Source organism: Anthonomus grandis, chromosome 11 (assembly GCF_022605725.1).
Source record: "Anthonomus grandis grandis chromosome 11, icAntGran1.3, whole genome shotgun sequence".
Classification (NCBI taxonomy): domain Eukaryota; kingdom Metazoa; phylum Arthropoda; class Insecta; order Coleoptera; family Curculionidae; genus Anthonomus; species Anthonomus grandis.
Window position 1 is genome coordinate 25,804,719 of NC_065556.1, and position 17,736 is coordinate 25,822,454.

The following is a 17,736-nucleotide window of genomic DNA, read 5'->3' on the forward strand; positions in this document are numbered from 1 at the left end:
TTTTGATGGCCCCTATATTTTTTCGAAGTGAATTAGTTACATTTACAGTAAAAAATCACTCGCACATACATTTTTAGATACAAATTACTCTTAATTCCATTATCTCAAGGCAATAAATTATTTTCTGTCTCCTCCATTTTTAATTTGTTATACCTAGTATCTCATGATTCTCATGTCACCAAAGTGACAAGTCATTGTATTATTGTTTTTGAGAGACAGAAAAGAACCACAACGATATGCCAATGTGTATAAGAGAGAAAAAATATATTTATATTTAGAAACATCTGACAAGACGTGAAAAGTGACATATGACAGAAAATAGTGATAGAACTATTTTGAACACTCTTATAGGCAAAGTATATAAGAGTAACCAGAATATTTTCAACACTAGCTTATATCGCTTAAGTTTTTTAAAGGTTCTTCTGGTAAGTTTTATAACGGTTACGGAAATAGTTTGGTTACTGTTGACTCACAACTTAAACGTTTATAACGTTACCAAGTATGGGTTGCCGATACCCTTATAAACTCCCTCATTTAAGCTCTTTAACTGGTTTATAGGAGTAACGGAAATATTTCAGTTACTATTTATATAGCTGTAGGGTATATAAGGAAGGTGATATAACAGTTGCGACAAATATTATAAAACCAAAAATGTTTATTGGGTAAGGGGCTTAATATGGATCCCTGAGGTACCCCTTGTTTAAATGACAAAAACCTTGAAAATTTAAATTCACCATCATTCACCGTTCGGACACAATGTAACCGATCTTTAAGATAAGAGCATAACCAAAAAATTTATGGCATTTGCCGAAAAACCATAATAGTGCAGTTTTGCCAAAAACATTTGGTGATCTATGGTGTCAAATGCTTTACTTAGATCTAAAAGAGTTAGGCAAGTTATTTCCTTTGAATCCTCTTTAAACCTGATATCATTAACAATACTGATAAGACTTGTTATAGTACTAAAAGATTTACGAAATCCTGACTGGCAATCAGGAATAATTTTTAAATTATAAACATAGTCAGCTATTTCGGTATATACGTGACGTTCTAAGATTTTTGAAATGACAGGCAGAATACTTATTGGTCTAATGTCTTTATAATCTGTTAGACAAGGTATTTTTGGTAAGGGAATGCGTATTGCTTTTTTCCAATCATCGGGGAATTGGTTTTCTAAGATGCAGAAATTTAAAGATCTCTAATGGAAGTTCCATCATCATCTATTGCATTTGACCCTATTTTATTTATAATATCGACAGTTTTATTTTTAGTTATAAGACTTATATTAAATTCCGTCTCAAAGTGACTAAATGTATTTGAATTATAAAAGTTAAGTTTTTCTAATGATGTTGAATTAGTAGGGCCCACGGTGTTCGGAAAAAAATTATTTAAGTCCTCGGGTAAATTGATATTTTCAGGAATAGGGTCAATTTTTTTTTTAGTAAAATTAAGTTTTTTTGCTTTGTTCCAAAATTCTTTACCCTTTTTTATAGACGTTTGCTTGAAAAAAGTAATTTTCTTAATTGCGTGTTTAGTATAATTCTTTAATTGCCTGCGATATGTCAAATTCACGAGAGTTTTTTGTCGAGTATATTTTTTGCGAGCTTTGTCTCTTAATTTAATTAGATATTTAATATTACTCGTTATCCACGGCGTAAATGGTCTATCCTCATATAGTCTTGATTTAAACGGAGCATATTTATTTATTAAATAGGAAATATTATTGGTAAGTAATGACACTTTTTGACTAATGTCAGAAATATAATAAATATTATGCCACTGTAGCTGCTGAGCCTTCTCCCCAAATGAAGTCATGTTAATACTATTGTTGTCCCTGAACCTAAAAACTTTTTTACATAATTTAGATTTTAGTAAGTTTAAAATCGCTTAAACTAGATTATGATCAGAGATAGACTTCGTTATACAGGTAGATTGAGAGCTAATACACTCGATGTTACTGCTAGCTACAATGACGTCAATAAGGGTATTAGACCGATTGTTGATTCTAGTAGGGTTATTAATCAGTTGCCGAAGATCGAATACTTCCAAAAGATACTTAAAGTTTTGAGTTGCTGCAGTAGGTCTCAGTAAATCTATATTTAAGTCCCCATTAAAATTATACTATCATAGCATGGAACAGATATAGTAAAAATTACATATATACATATTTACTAATAAAATATTTCTTTTATTTGCAATAAACCTTATACTGAAATACTCAAACTCATCAGTTATATGGGGAAATGTTACTAAAGAGAACTTAATGACTTTCTTTGCATAAATACCAACCCCGCCACCCCGCCCATTTCGATCTTTCTTCATAAAATTATAATTAGGTATCATCATCATCTGGTGTAAGCCAAATCTCTGTAACTCCCAAAGTATCAAAGTCATATTCACTGGCATAATTTAGAAATTCATCGACCGGTTTTTATGGAGCGAAGATTTAAATGAGCAAAACTGAAATTGGCCTCAGATTGCCGATCCTGCAGGATTTCAAAACTATGATATTGACAGATAAATACGATTATTCCTTAATAAATTCTTAAATGACTGATATTTGTTAGCTATATCCAGTTTATTATCCTTCTTTTAAAAACAGCTTATAAACAAGTTATAAATAAAGCAAAAATAGTAATATAAATATTCAAGATATTTAAATTAAATATATAAATAAAAATTTGATATTCACATAAAAAAAATATAAATTGAAAGTAATACAAACTTTTATTTCTAGATAAATACAATTGTTCCTTAATAAATTCTTAAATGATTGATATTTTTTAGCTATATCCAGTTTACTATCCTTTTTTTAAAAACATTTTATAAATAAGTTATAAATAAAGCAAAAATAGTAATATAAATATTCAAGACATTTACATTAAATGCATAAATGAAAATTTGATATTCACATAAAAAAATTATAAATTTATGATTTATGTTTGATAAATTTTTTGTCAACTGTATATGGTCAAGGTATATTTGTTAAGCTGTAGAATATACGTATTATATATACGATTCTGTTTACCACAAGGAGAAAATTGCGGCATTTAAAACTATTGATACGGGATTTACATATTTAGTTTTACTCGAATACTACATTTCAAATATTTAATGAAATTCTTATGAAAAATCACTGTTTTTCGTCTATATTATTCAATCTAATAACGCTGTTTTTATAGTAAATATTTATATATAAAAATATATCAGAATTAAATAAATAGTGCTATTAAATTAAATATTAAATATATATTTTCTGCAAAAACATTGATTTTTCATTAACATAACCCTTACCCCCCCACCCACCCCAAACATTTGCCCAGTATGAAATTCTTTTAAAAAATCACCGTTTTTTGTTCATAATATCCAATCTGATAGCACTGTTTTTGTATTAAGTATTTATTAATATTCATATATATAATTATATCAAATTTAAATAAACAAACTGTGTTATTAGATTACATATTAACAACAAAACCAGCTGTTATTCATGCGTAATATTTTGGAAAACAATGATTTTTGAAAATCACTTCTTACTGGTAAGTTGCGTGGGGTGGGTGGGGGGCTAAGGGTAGGTTAATAAAAAATCGGTTTTCTTGCAGAAAATAATTGCCTGAGAAGAAAATGCTTTTTAAGAAAATTATAGGCAATAAAAAATCTATACTTTTCTCAAATAACCTTAAGGTTTTTGAGTAAAACGTGAACCTTATGTTATTTCTCCAAATCAATGCTTATTGCTATGAAAATTGAAGTAATTGTGCCATTTTATATTATTTTTTAATATTTTTAATATATTATTGTACCAAATGATCAAGTTTTATAAGCAAAAATCAATTTTTGAAAAGTAGTCATGGATCTTCCCTTTTTTGAATAATAATTGGAAAGCGTTTTTTGGAAAGATCCTTTCCAATCACGTCCTTGGATATAAATAATGATATTTCAACATATTCCTAGAATATTTGATTTTCCAGGAGAAATGTGTATGCAACACAATTACTCAAAATAATCTTTTCATATGCAAATTAAAAAAAAAGCAAATTTGTCTTTTTAATTTTTAATAGAAAAAATCAGGTTTCATTAGGTAATCATCTTCAAAAAACCAATACGCCCATATTCTTTAAAAAATATTGAATTTCCTCATTCATCTCACAGTTCAACTGATACCACTTATTACCGATTCCCGCCAAACCGTCCATAAAAAAACTTATTGACATGGAAGACTTTTCGAATTAAATCGTCCAATTTAAAATTGGAATAATCAAAAAGCGATTCAGGCGGACAATCTATAATTACGCGAAATAAAAAACGTAATTATGAACAAATATAATGTCCCTCGCCGATGTTATCCTGATCGGGATTCAACCTGCTTATTATCGTTAATGAATTTGAAAATCAACCAATTACCTTCGAGAATGATATTGTGGTCTTTGATTGCCCTTTCAACGAATCCGGGGGGACTATTTTTATATACATATGAGAATAAAACAGATAAAAGTAGGACACTGTCGAAGATTATATGGTATTAAGTCTGATGGAGGGTTTGTCTATGATTTTGATTATACTTATGGAAATTTGAATTTTATGGTTGCTTCGGAAGGTAGTAAATGTCAAAGATTTTTTTTTTTTTTTAAAGGGAAATGGTCCAATTTTTATGAAAACAGGGTTCTGTAAGCTGGCTCACATACTAAAAACATGCTTAAATCTACCTTTTCAGCAACAAATTTAAATTTATCATCCTATCAATACACACACATAAGAGATAAGTAAACGTAAACTTTCATACATAAAAAAGAGAAGCCAAACAGCTATTTGTCAACCAGGTAAAAGATGAAGAGAGACAATAAAAGACCCCCTAAGACGATCATATATATTCCGCAAAGTGAGCGAGGGCCAAAAGTCCCTTTGTCCCATTTTCCTTTTTATTGGCCCGATAATACATGACAGAAAACCACGAAAGTTTGAATGAACAACAAACGTGGATGATTTGTAGATTTACTATTTTAGAGTGAGTGGGCTATTCATTGTGTTTATGGTTTTGGCAAACAACTCGAGTTGGGCACCAAAAGGTATTTGAAAAAACTCGATAAATTAATGTTTTATAATAATGGAAATATGTTCTCAAAGATTGGACTTATTTACTGAGGACAATTATTTAGTGTATCCGAATAACCCCAAAACGAGCCTCATTAAAATACAAAAACTTCCGTAGCAAGGTTTTTTACTTACACGAACACCTCGCACCTCTTTGTTTAAAATAACCAACAATAGTAATGTCTTGAATCAATTTGCATGAATTGAAAATGTATGAATCATGTCGCACCTTGTACGATTATCGCCGAACACCTTGTAATTTGAAATTTAAATTTGTTCGGGTGGTTTGCCCACATTTTCGGTTCTAATTGTCCTAAATATCGGTGAAATTAGGTACTGACTTGAAAATTGAGTTAATGATTAAGTGATGAAGGAATGAGGCAGTGTGGTAAAAAAAGGGTTAAAAAGTGGGAAAAAAGTTTTTATATAGAGCGATTAGGGAAGCGAATTCTTGAGGCATTTGTTTACCTGAAGTTGATTAAAAGCTGATAGAGTTTCACGGTTTTATTTCTAACTAATGCTTTTTAAGGACTGTACAGGATATTCTAAAATTCAATACAAACAGGAGAGCTTACCCAAGACTTTTTTTCCTATAACTAATTTCGTAATGGAGGTTGGCAATAGAAAGAAGCAATTTATATTATTCAGTTGGCTTAGAAGTTCTCTTTCATACCTTTGAAATAAGGTTAATTCTAAAGGCAAAAAACTACAAGTTCGATCTTATACTTAGATTGAATTGAAAATAGGTTACACGTGTTTCGCTCCTCAACGCATCGCCAGTCAGAAATCATCAGAATTTATGTTTTTTTTTCGCTGATTTTTAGCTTGGTAGAGGTGACTTTTAGGAGTTTGTTCTGCGGTTACTTGGATACTGTTTTTTGCCTCATAAGTTCAAAGGTTCTTGAGATATTTTGTAATAAGGTTTGGCATTCATTGGGCCAATGTTTCACCTTCAATTTACGATACCAAACGTCTTCCTAGGTTCGATATTCTTGAACTTATCCTAAGTCATCGAGTCCCTCTATGGAGCCGATTGCCTCTTAACTGACTTAGGCAGACATTTTGCCTCATAAGTTTGAAGGTAATAAAAATATTTTTGAACGGTTTTCAGCATTCGCTGGGCTAATGGTTTGCCTTTAATTTAAGATACAAAATGTCTTTTATAGTTAAGAGTTCCTGGACTTATCGTAAATCATCGAGTCCTACCTCCATGGAGTCGATTGTCTCTTAACTAACATGGGCCGACATTTTGCCCCATAAGTTTGAAGATAATGAAGATATCTTTGAGCGGTTTTCAGCATTCGTTGGGCTAATAGTTTGCCTTTAAATTGAGGTACAAAATGTTTTTTTAAGTTAAGAGTTCCTGGACTTATCGTAAATCATCGAGTCCTACCTCCATGAAGTCAATTGTCACTTAACTGACATGGGCATATATTTTGCCACATAAGTCCGAAAATTCTAAAGATATTTTAAAGTGGTCTTCAGCTTCTACTAGCACAATGTCTGGAGATTCTCTAAAGAAGTAAAAAATTTTCTTAAGGTAGGAATTCCTGGATTTATCCTAAGTCAACGAGTCCTATCTTCATGGAGTCAATTGTCTCTAAACTGTCCTAGGCAGACAATTTGCCTCATAAATTTGAAGATAATGAAGATATCTTTAAATGATCTTCAGCATTCGCTGGGCCTATAGTTTGCCTTTAACTTAAGTTATAAAATGACTTTTTAAGTTAGGAGTTCTTGGACTTACCCTAAGTCATCGAGTCCCACCTCTATGATGTCGATTGTCTCCAAACTGACATAGGCAGACATTTTGCCTCATAAGGTACTAAAGATATTTAAAAGCGATTATCAGCATTCGTTAGCCTAATGTTTAACATTTAATTTAAGGTAAAAAACGTTTTCCTAAGTTGGGAATTTTTGGACTTATCCTAAGTCATCGTGTCCCACCTTCATGGAGTAGATTGTCTCCTAACTGATATGGGCAGACATTTTGCCACATAAGTCTTAAAGTTCTTAAGATATTTTATAGTGGTCTTCAGCTTCTGCTAGCACAATTTTTGAAGATTCTTTAAAGGTATAAAAGGTTTTTTTAAGTTAAGAATTCCTGGACTTATCCTGAGTCATAGAGTTCCACCTCTATGGAGTCAAATATCTCTCAACTGCCTGGACTAAATTATTTACACATTCTATCTTTTAATACATTCTAGAGATTCTCCAGAGCTTTTATTCCATTGTGAGCTTTCCTTCGCATTAACATAAACACATGAAACATTTTAATCATTTATATAATTTAATGTTAAAGTTTTACAATAATTATTAATCGAATTCTAAGCGCTCTTACCATAGGACTGCCTGGAAGAAAAAAATAATTTCTTCTAAGTTTTAACTCATACAAAAAGCCGACTTTTGGCCCTTCATAGAGACAAAACTCCACATAATTTTTGATCAAAAAAATGCATAATTCAAAGAGACACGAGACACGCTTTTATAGAAGTACCTAATACACACGTGCGCAAACATTAATATTACGTTTCCGAATGAGTGACGGCTGGTGACAAAAAAAAACCCGAAAACTAGTGTTTTCGGAACGAACGACATCCATTTTTAACTTTTCAGGTTAATTAATAGTCCGGGGGCCTAATTAGGAGGGAAAATAATTGACAGCGATGACAGAACTCTGGTCGTCCGTAAAATTAATAGCGCGAATGGAATTTCGTGGTCTATCTCCCCTTTGTATCATCTACAATTGCACTTTAATATAATAATAATTTATAAGGAACACGTAAGCGTAGTAGCTCTTTGTTAACTATTTTTTTTCAAAAAGGAGTTAAATGGCTCTCATTAGGGAAGCGTTTAGGTTTCTTCCCGCGATATTATAAAACAACCGGTTTTTCACTAGACTGCATAATAATAAATAGTTGAAAATAATTAGTGGTTAGTAGAATGGAAATTGACGGTTAAGGCTTTATGCCCTTTTTATTGCGTTTACGTGGCCTTAGCTAAAGCCAAGAGGAATAAAGGATTTTTTTTAAATATTTTTAAATAAATTAAAAAACAAATATATTAACAGGTTGCTTTGTTTTAATAAAAAAATGGTTGTCGTATCCGTTTAAGTTATGCCCAAGAGAGGACATTCATTAAAAAAATACTGCTCAAAAAAATGAAAATTCCTGTTATTTAGGGTAAAACTAAAACAACATAATAAATGATTAAAATTCTGTAAAAATATATGTTCTAATTTAATTGTAAAATTGTATAAGAGATCCTTGACGTTATGGTGAAAGGGCCAAGTGAAACTCTCTTGTGCCCATTGTTTTAGGCAAATAAATTTACATTTTATGGTGGTTTTGGTGGGTTAGTCAGATGACGTTGCTGTCGAGTGGCGAAATTGATGTTTATAATTGAAATTTATTTATTGGTAATCGTCCAGGCATTTAAGGAAAACCTGGAAGAAAAACAAATTTTCTACTTAGACTGACTTCATTTTTCAGTCAATATTTTTCTTCAATTTAATTATCTGTTACTTAGTTCAGGCATTTGAGCAAGACCAGAAGTACCTGGGAGGACAAACAATTTTTTATTACAACTTACAGTTATGTGTCAGTCATTCAAGTCGAATAGTTACTTAAGAAAAAACTATGAGTCCCGATAGAGGAAGAATTTAAAAATATTTTTTCCTAATTTAATTATTCTCGACTCAGTCTAGGTATTTGAGGAGAATTGGAAGTGCCTGGAAGAAAAAAACCTTTTTTTTTGGTACTGACTTAGAGTTATTTAAGTCGGATAATTAGGCACTTAATGAAAAACTAGGAGTGCCTATAGATCCAGATATTATAAATATTTTTCTATAATTTAATTATTCCTAACTTAGTCCAGGCATTTGAGGAAAAACGGGAGTGCCTGGAAGAAAAAATTTCTACTAAGACTGACTTAGAGTTATTAGTCAGCAATTTAAGTCAGGTAATTGGACACCTAAGGAAAAACTTTGAATATATCCAGAATTTATGAATTTTTTTCCAATTTATTTTTTTTATTTAAGAAGTTCGTAGTTTTCTTTAAGTGGCCTCAAAAGGTGTAAATTACACACAAATTTGACGTTATCAATGATTTCTGGATATTAAAGTAATGATAAATCTCTCAATATTTAGAGTATGCTTTTTCAATATTATTATATTATTTATAAGTCATTAGAGTTTTTTGAGTCAATTTTTCTAGAAATTTGATAGTTTGAATTTTTCTAAAAGTCCTATTTAGAAAATTTTTAGACCATTGACGTCTTAAAAAATGAACAAAAACTAAACTCAGTTTTAAGTTAGTCGATCGATAGATTCAAGGTAGAACAAGTAACCGTCCATCTGTCAACATGTTTTTATAAACTCTTAGAGAGACAATTTTATAAAAACGTGCCTCGTGTGTATTAAAATTATGCCTTTTTATTAAAAAGCAGGCATGTGTTGTCTTTTTCCAGAAGCTCATAAAAAGGAGAAAAATGTAATGGGGATCAAGGCATAATAGCACTTATACTTTAAATGACTTTAATTAACTTAAAATAATTTTTAGAATTTAAAATAAAACAGAATTTTAAAACTAGGATATAAAGAAGAAATTCAAGTACTTATTGCTTTTCTTTGAGTGCCTGGACGAGTAAAAATATTAACCTGAAAAAAATTGGTGCACTAAGCATACTCCAAAGTCTCATTTATCAGGAAAATGGGAAGAATGATGGTGAATACTGTTTTCCCAATTTTTTTAGACACTCAAGTATAAGCAATTAATTCCTGGAAGAAAACTTTTTTTTTCCAAAAGACTCTAGTTTTTCCTTATTTAGTAATTATTTAAGGAAAAACTAGAAGTGCCTATAGACCTAGAATTTATAAATATTTTCCTTTAATTTAAATTATTTCTGACTTAGTCCAGGCATTGGAAGAAAAACCTGAGTGCCTGGAAGAGAAAATTTCTACTAGGACTGACTTGGAGTTATTAGTCAGCAATTTAAGTCAAATAATTGGTCACCTAAGAAAGAACTTAAAGTGCCTATATATATCCAGAATTTATGAATTTTTCATCAATTAAATTTTTTAAATTTAAGTGGTTCGTAGTTTTCTTTAAGTGGCCTCAATTAGTGTAAAGTAAACACAAATTTGACGTTATCAATGGTTTCTGGATATTAAAGTTATCATCAATCTCTCGACATTCAGAGTATGTTTTTTCAATATTATTTATTCTAAGTCATTAGAGTTTTTTTGAGTCAATTTCCCTTTCAAGTCCTATTTAGAAACTTTTTAGACCATTGACGTCTTAAAGAATGAACAAAAATTAAACTCAGTTCTAAAGTTAGTCGGTCGATGGATTTAAGGTAGAACAAGTAACCATCCATCTGTCAACATGTTTTTATAGATGCTTAGAGAGACAACTTTATAAAAACGTGCCTCGTGTGAACTAAAATTATGCTGTTTTATTAAAAAGTAGGTGTTGTTTTTTTCTATGAAGTTCCTAAAAAGGAGAAAAATGTAATGGGGATTAAGGCATAATAGCACTAATATTTTAATAGACTTTAATTAACTTAAAATAATTTTTAGAATTTAAAATAAAACAAAAGTCTGAAATTAGGATATAAAGAAGGAATTCGGGCACTTATTGCTTTTCCTTGAGTGCCTGGACAAGTAAAAATATTAATCTGAAAAAAATTGGTGCACTAAGCATACTCCAAAGTCTCATTTATTAGGAAAATGTGAAGAATGATAGTGAATACTGGTTTACCAATTTTTTTAGACACTCAAGTATAAGCAATTAGTGCCTGGAAGAAAACATTTTTTTTTTCAAAAGACTGTAGTTTTTTCCTTATTTAATAATTATTTGGGGCTTTTTTGGGTCAAAAAATATTTAAAGTGCTTCTCAGTATATGGAAAAAATAATATATCTATCTAGTAAGTTTGTTATTGTCTTAAGTTCTTATGTTTTTAGATACTTGAGGAATTACTTATTTAAGGAAAAACTATAAGTGTAGAGGCAGAATTTATAAATATTTTTTTAAAATTTAATTATTCTCGACTTAGTCCAGGTATTTGAGGAAAACTAGAAGTGCCTGGAAAAGAAAAACAATTTTTGTTTCGTACTGTTTTAAAGTTTTTTAAGTAGGATAATTAGGCACATTACGAAAAACTATGAGTGCCTATAGATCCAGAATTTATGAATATTTTTCTTTAATTTAAATTATTCTTGACTTAGTCCAGGCATTTGAGGAAAAACGAAAGTGCCTGGAAGAAAATAATTCTACTAGAACTGACTTAGAGTTATTAGTCAGTAATTTAAATCAGATAATTGGACACCTAAGGAAAAACTGTAAGTGCCCATACATCCAGAATTTATAATTTTTCCCAATTTAATTTTTTTATTTTAAGTAGTTCATAGTTTTTTTTTAAGTGGCCTCAAGTAGTGTAAAGTACACACAAATTTAACGTTATAAATGATTTCTGGATATTAAAGTAATCATCATTCTCTTGACATTTAGAGTAGGTTTTTTCAATATTATTTATAGGCCATTAGAGTTTTTTGAGTCAATTTCTCTAAAAAATTGACAATTTGAATTTTTCTAAAAGTCCTATTTAGAAACTTTTTAGATCATTGATGTCTTAAAAAATAAACAAAAGCTACCTGTGATTGCAAAAACTGCTTCATATCAGTTCTAAAGTTGGTCAGTCGATAGTTTCAAGGTAAAACAAGTAACCATCCATCTCTCAACATGTTTTTATAAACGCTTAGAAAGACAATTTTATAAAAACGTGCCTCGTGTGTATTAAAATTATGCATTAAAATTATGCAAAAAGTAGGCATGTGTTGTCTTTTTCTATGAAGCTCATAAAAAGGAGAAAAATGTAATGGGGATCAAAGGCATAATAGCACTAATATTTTAAATGACTTTAATTAATTAAACTTTAAACTTAAAATAATTTTTAGAATTTAAAATAAAACAAAAGTCTGAAATTAGGATATAAAGAAGGAATTCGGGCACTTATTGCTTTTCCTTCAGTGCCGATAGAGGCAGAATTTATAAATATTTTTTTCTACTTTAATTATTCTCAACTTAATTCAGGTATTTCGAGAAAACTAGAAGTGCCTGGAAGAAAAAAACAATTTTTGTTTAGTACTGACTTAAAGTTATTTAAGTCGGATAATTAGGTACTTTAGGGAAACCTATGAGTGCCTATAGATCCAGAATTTATGAAAATTTTCCTTTAATTTAAATTATTTTTGACTTAGTCCAGGCATTTGAGGGAAAACCGGAGTACCTGAAAAAAAAATCTTTATGGACTGACTTAGAGTTATTATTCTGCAATTTAAGTCAGATAATTGGGCACCTGACTTTAATTAACTTAAAATAATTTTTAGAATTTAAAATAAAACAGAAGTCTGAAATTAGGATATAAAAAGGGAATTCAGGCACTTATTGCTTCTCCTTGAGTGCCTGGACGAGTAAAAATATTAACCTGAAAAAATTGGTAATTGATGAGGGAGAACCCCATACGTCCGAAAACCCGTATATCCGAATCGCGCGAGGAATCCCGAAGAGGCACCGTCGCACACAGGCGAAAATCGGGGAAAAGCCGGCCATAAATAGTAGTACTGCTGATATGAACCACAAACATATTTAATCATAAGAAAATGTGAAAACTAAGATAACACGTTCATTTTGAACATTTTTTTAAATCCCCCCCCGCCCCCCTTGGGTTCATTTATTGCATTACATAGGCGCTGCGTAAGTACGCATTTCCTTAAAAAAATTTCAGAATGTTATTATTTCAACAATTTTTCAGTTAAGAGTTTAAAATTCATAATACGGAAAATTTTTGAAATAAAATTCAAAATGTTGAGATTTGTTTGTTTTTGTGCTATTTAATTTTATAAGTAACCTTTGCTTTGTGAGTAAAAATAAGCCATTAAAATACATGGTAAGAGTAATATATTTAAGTATGTAAAGTATATACAGAGTTTACTTAACAATAACTTTGTAATAATAGTAAAGCCTAACCTATCTTAATAATAATTAAAATCAATCAATATCTTCACTATCACTTTCATCAGCAGAAATTGTTGGTTCATCAAAAAATGCCAAAACTTCTAGCGGTACTGTTTAAGCTTTTTAGCAGATGATTTTTTCATATTGGAGATTAAAGGATCAGAAGATATTAAAAGATTACAAAATATATCTTCCATGTTTTGTTTTCTTGAAAACTTCCGTGCATGAAACACTCTGAATCTTTTAATATCTTTATTTCTTGATTCCTGGGCTTCTTCGCCAAGTTGCCCAATTGGAACCAACAAATATGATATTATATCAGAACTGTGCATTAAGATTTTATGCCCGGAAGTTGGCATATTGTTCCACGGATACAATTCTACAAATTTTCTGGCCGTATCATGACTTAAAACTATCGATTTTAATATGAAAACCACTAGAAATTGTTAATAAAATTACTCTGAATCTAAATATCAAATCTTGATTAATGCCTGTAATTTCCGAAGCTTTAGCAGCATTCTCAAAAAAACGGCGAGCAGTGTTGCCGTCATTAGTACTTCCAAAACCAGGTTTTGATCGGTCAACCAATAGTCCCATTTCTTTAAAAAATAAGTCTTGGATTCGTTTTTTGGCATTTGCAAGTTTTTCTTTGTTTTCCTGGCCTCGCGCTTGCCATTGCTTAAATTCCATCTTATAAGATAGATGCAGCAAACACTCAAAAAAACGAATCCAAGCATGTAAAGATGACAAACCAAATTGAAATCTAGATTCGTCAGCAATTTTCTGTTTTAAAACCTCATCGATATTGTTAAAATCGTTGGATGTTAGATTACACAAATAGCATCTCTGAGTTGAATTATTTTCCGTAACAGCATTACACAATTTGCCATCTATCATTGTAAAATACAAAATGTGTTTTAAAAATACATTGTTTCCTTGAATATCAAGCTTTGTTAGTTGCAAATCTGAAATTTGTTGGTCAAAATATTGCTTTTCTCTCACTGATAATTCTGTTGTTTCATGCCTAAACTGGACTCTAAGAGGTCTACAGAATCGTGTGGAGGAAGTTCTGGGATTTTCCCAGATTACAAATTTATCTTTTGATTTCGGATCACCGTTAATGAGCTGAATTGGTACCATTGATGTTAAAAAGATATTAGCATCTGAAATATTGGACTCTGCAAACTGCTGTTTGTATTGACTCATCCCAGAACTCCCGTCACACCCCCATTTGCAAATTAAATTTAAATTATTATATTTTTCTTGGTTTAAAGAATTTAAAACTTCTTTTAGGGACTCAAATAACCTTAAAGATGTATGATCCAGCAAACTTTGGGGAGGCACTTCAGCAACATCCTCAGAAATGTTTAGGTTTTCTGGGTAGCACCTTTTTTTTGCGGCAGTTATTGACTCATAATTAGGATAAAGAGTTGACCTATGGCTCTTTGCCGAATTTCTGATAAGATTGTATTGAAATTTTGTCAATTTAGCCTCTACAAAAAGCGATAAGGCTTCGTCCGCTGAAAATGGTAGTTCACATTCTTTTTCAAGAGATTTTTTATATTTTGCTTCACGTAAGCATCATAGCCGATTCTGATATACGGGCTTTCGGACGAATGGATCCGTCCCATTGATGAATATAATATGCAGTAAGTATACTCCAAAGTCTCATTTACTTGCTTGTTCTGGCAAACTCGCTTTTTCGAAAGAAATATCAGGAAAATGCGAAGAAAAATGATAAATACTTGTTTACCAATTTTTTTAGACACTCAAGTTTAAGCTATTAGTGCCTGGAAGAAAACATTTTTTTTTTCAAAAGACCAGTATTTTCTTTATTTAATAATTATTTGGGGCTTTTGTGCTTTTTGGGCTATGTGCTTCTCAGTATATAGAAAAAATAATATATTTATCTAGTAAGTTTGTGATTGTTTTTAAATTATTATGTTTTTCGGTAGTAAGGTTTACTTAAAGAAGTTGATGTATTACTTGTCATTATCAATTTATTTTGTACCATGCAAATGAATAAGTTACAGTCAGTTAATAGGCATCATAATAAAATACGATTTTGATTCATTATTTAATAGACAATTGCATTGGTACAACAAATATCCAATAAATAGTCAAATAGATTATTAATTTATGAAGTTCCAAACTTCATATGTACACTACGCTTAAACTATACGACCAGCACACATGTGACTTAGACTTTACATGCTAACACATTAACTTACGCACTTAAAATCTTCCTTGGCCTGACCGGTATATATTTATTAACAACTTAATGCAGGGGTTGCCACCATATTTCTTTTTATTAAATATGTTGATCATATATTTATTTTTATATGTTTATTATTAAGTTTATGGCGTTTAAGAGAGGTAAGAAGAACGAACTATGGTAAGTCAATAATTTAAGGGGTTTATTTAATTTCAGTTTCGTGCTTGTGACCCAATATCTTCAATATTGCGAAGGGTTGTTGGGTGGGGTCAGAAACAGCAAAAAAAAACAAAAACCACAATTAAAATTACATTCAGGTATATACCGTTAAAAAGAAAATTTTAATAAAAAAAATATAAAATTTATTTTTTATACATTACACCTCTTACCTAAGTCTAGGTTTCTTTAGTTATAATTAAAAAAACATTTACAATAGGAGCGTAGAATTATTTTAAACATAGGTTAATTTTTTTTTTGTTAAAAAAACATTATCTATTTCAGTGTCCTAAAGATGACTTAATATAAGTCGAAACGTCGACATTTAAGCAAAAAGGTTTCTGGTATATTTAATATTAATAATTCATAGATATTTTCGCTTAGAATTTAATTAAATACCCAGCGTTGAGTTACCAACAAGTTAGTTAACGATGACCGGCTATAACATGCGCTAGACTGGTGTGAACGTAATCTCTTTTTTTAGCTTAGTATTCTTTTTACAGCATTTCTAATAAAACATAACTTACTCTAAGCCAAAAATGAAACATTTCGTTATGAATCTCAATTCTCTATTAGGTATTTCCTTGAAATATGGAAAACCAACGTACCCCATATTTTAGGTATTTAGGTAAGAAAATTAGCAGTAGTAAATTTACGCATACATAGACCGTGTGCTTCTGTTTGGATTTATCTGCATGAAATTTACTATTTTATTTATTATTTTTGGTTTATATTGAATTTATTAAATAGCCTCGTACTCATCGTATTAATCGTCATCAATGCGGTTTATCTGAGGCCACTTTTTCGATATTACAGAAGGCGATCGGCGTTTTTGTTAGACTTTTGCACCTGCATTAGAGTCAATGGGATGCAACGACTTTCTTTAATATAAATAAATAATTTGTTCTTATCAGGTATAAAATAGTTTTTACTCTGATCCTGAAAAATCAGTAAGCTATTTTGATCTTTTTTTCAGAACACTCTGTAAGATTTATAGATCCACAAGTAGGTACTTACGTTCGAATTTAACATTATCGTGTGACACGGCTTTCATTATAATCCCTTCCAGACATTCAAAGCTGTTTCTTAAGTGCTTACAAGCAATTGAATATTCAGAACCTTTTCCATAATAAATGACTTAAACTGGCCGCAAAAATTCCTCAAACTTCACCGTTTAATGAAATTTCCGTCAACCTAAAACAGAACATTTAAGACGTTCCCTCCGGCACCACAAATATAAAATTCAACACGCAACTCGTCGATGCGTAACGTAAGTTAACAAAATGAACTGACACAATAAAGGTTAATTTTAAATCCCGGGCATAATAAAATGCGAACTGTGTCTTTGATGCCTCCGGCCGCCCCCCCGACGATCCGCGTGACGTCTTTGAAAATTCCGCCCCCGGGGGATGAATACGGCGGCGTCGGGACGCGTGCCCGTCGACTCGCCTCCGGCAAGATCAAAGTCTCCCCGAATTTAATTTTGTTTGACTCGGGAATCGTTGACGTTGCGACTGATTACGTAATAGGTGATGATCCCTGTGATAAATACGTTGAATGGGGTGATATTTCCCTAATTGAATGACCGTAATTTTTATATGGGGGTACATTCGGGTTTATTGTTTGATTTGTCAAAGTAACGTTCAATGTCCACGTTAAAACATTTCATGTTCATCCCTAAAAATGTCCATTAAGGACATAGGTCTGTAAGTTTGGTCTGCATCATTGCAATCTAAGTATATCCAAGAATCACTAAATAAAATTATTATTATTAAATTAAACAATTAAGTGGGTTTGTGGAACAAGTTACTCCTAAAAAAGGGAGCATGGATCTTCTAATTTTTGTGACAATAAGTAGATTCAGGATTGAATGAAATAGATCCCGGATAAATGTAATTGGGTCTGATACATGTTGAGTTTACAAAGAGATTTTTTTATTATTATAATTTCTTAAAGAACCATTGGAGTCCATTAAGTCTATAAATCTGTCTTAATTTTTTTGAGAAAACTAAGAGGGCTTACAAGAATTTTCTTTACGCTCCTCTAACATTCTTACATACTGAGATGTAATTTCCGATTGTAAAAATGTTGTCATTATTGATTTCTAGCATACTCTAAGGGCTCTTAACTATTTACTAGAAAAAATTAATGAAATCGTACACTAAAAATCAAGATATTGTAATTTTTCTTACAGGAG

The 17,736-nt window shown here is 30.8% G+C and overlaps 1 long non-coding RNA gene across 1 annotated transcript in view; it reads right to left on the reverse strand.

Moving 5' to 3' along the window:
• Window positions 1-17,015, reverse strand: part of LOC126742355 (uncharacterized) — a 60,041-nt gene extending 43,026 nt beyond the window's left edge. The window contains exons 1-2 of the long non-coding RNA XR_007662542.1: window positions 16,795-17,015; window positions 16,557-16,733 (exon numbers count right to left, since the gene is read on the reverse strand). This is a non-coding gene — a long non-coding RNA (uncharacterized LOC126742355). The remainder of the gene's footprint in view (window positions 1-16,556; window positions 16,734-16,794) is intronic.
• Between the last annotated feature and the right edge of the window lie 721 nt (window positions 17,016-17,736).